Raw genomic sequence first — 2186 nt, 5'->3', positions numbered from 1 at the left:
TGACATGAATGTGCTTTGCGTCGTTTGGAAGTGGGAAAGAGATAATATTATGCATTTGAGAACATGTGTAATGCGGGAAACATCAAGTGTTGGGTACTCAAGAAGTATCTTTTTGATGCATTGGTGACACCGGTTCTTCTTTATGGAGTTGAAGTGTGGGGCGGGAGCATCTCAAAGTCTACTTGGAAAGAGTTTGAGAATGTCCAAAAGCATTTTCTTACAAACTTTCTCCAAGTTAAGACACAAACACCATATATGCTCCTACTTCTTAAGTCGGGATCTCTTTCAATTGAGGTTATGGGCATGAAAAGGATTGTGGAGTACATGATAAAGATGCATCAAAACCCCTCAAATTGACTTTCTACAATTGCATGGGAAGCAAGCAAAATAGTTCAAAAGATGCATAAAAGTAAGATCTTGAGCACGGGATGGATGCTAGACATAAAGAAGTGGTTTGGGAGATGGGATGCATTACACTTTCTACATGATGCTTCAATTGACTCTCAAGTGAATGAAGCTTTTCTACAACGCCAATGTATTACGACTTGGGAGAAATCTGGTGGTTCATGCTTCATACATTACACCACCCATTGATAGCCGTTTTTCGGCTTTCCATAATTGCCACTATGAGTTATCTCACCCTACCAAAATCACCCAAACACTGTGGCTATCCCTACCATTTCACTGTACATAGGCGTGCGTGAGTCACGGGACTTTTCCCATATCTTCTTAAAAAACCCTCAATTAGCTAGTCATTGGGCTAGTTGAGCCAAAAAAAATTTAAAAAAATAAAAAATATAAGTATATTATGGCCCATGCGTATGTAAATATTTCTTTGTATATAGGGCCTAAATAAAAGATTTTTTCATAATTATTTTGGTATTTATTTAAATATTTCTACCTAGGTGTGTGTTATTTATGCTCTGTACATTGCCTCACCATTACCACAATTTTTTCTTACCATTTTTCATACTCTTTATTCCATATAGAAATATTTTCATGTAAGCTTCTCTTATATTTGGTGTAACTCCACCCCAACAAAAATCCAAAAAAACTAGTTTTATTTATGTGTATATTTTTTCACTATTGTGATTTTTCCCTTCCTACATCTATTTTGTTTTTTTTTCTCAAAAATTAGAACACCAAAAATATTCATCTTTTTATGGTAGACTTATAATGAGAGAGATTTATTTTGACCCCTTTATATTTTTCCACCTATATTATTTATATTTGACATGTACATATTTTTTAGACCCCTCAATATTTGATTTTCTTAGTTGTACTATTCACTTATATCATGCTCTATACAATATCTTCAATTATAGACCTACCAAATAAGGTCAAGGGTAGGTGGCATGCATACATGCACTATGGAGGGCTCACTCTTGGAGGTATTCAAAAGAATCATCCAAAGAAGGACCCCACAAAGACCTTGTGCAATGGAAAAAAACGGTCGGTTTTGCTGAATTTTTAAAGTTCACTTGCTCTCCGAATTTGAAAAGGCGATACAAACAAAAGTTGTAGCTCGTGGACTGAACTTTTGCCTCAAATTTTTTCATATTTTTTTGAGCTACGAGCTGTGAGCTATGGTTTTATTAGTGGACCCCAGTTTTCCCATGCTATGCTGCCACACTCTCTCTTCCACTTTATCATTTTCCTCTTTCACACACACTTCTCCACTCATCATCCCCACCTCTCTCACCACTCCTCTCTGCACCCTACTCACCTTCTCCTCAACCTTGAAGAATAAGAGAAACCATGGTGAACTCATACCTCCCACACACAATTCCATTCCAAAATTGACCACCTAGTCTCATTTTTTCCTCCTCCAAATTACCCATATCTATCAAAAAACCACAAAATTCAGCCTCTTCTCTTAAAAGACAGCATCATGGTGGTTGATTACTCAGCTTCAATTACCTTGTCTCTCAAGGAAGGTCAAGAGTGGAGAAAAAATGTACCGTCAAAGCTAGTGGACCGTTGTGAGCGGGATGAAAACACACACAGCGCCTCTATAACGACCCGACACACACTCTTGGGAAGATACACACACACACTGTGGGGCACCACTCGGCTTACACAACACACCTGGCCGAGACAGGGAACACACCTCTGGAGTGAGAGGAGAGAGACTATCCACTTGCCCACTCCACACAGACACACACACACACACCCAAAAAACTCAG

This window comes from Adiantum capillus-veneris, chromosome 9 (assembly GCF_014529385.1).
Source record: "Adiantum capillus-veneris isolate H3 chromosome 9, ASM1452938v2, whole genome shotgun sequence".
NCBI classification, from domain to species: domain Eukaryota; kingdom Viridiplantae; phylum Streptophyta; class Polypodiopsida; order Polypodiales; family Pteridaceae; genus Adiantum; species Adiantum capillus-veneris.
Note: the sequence above shows the minus strand (reverse complement) of the source record.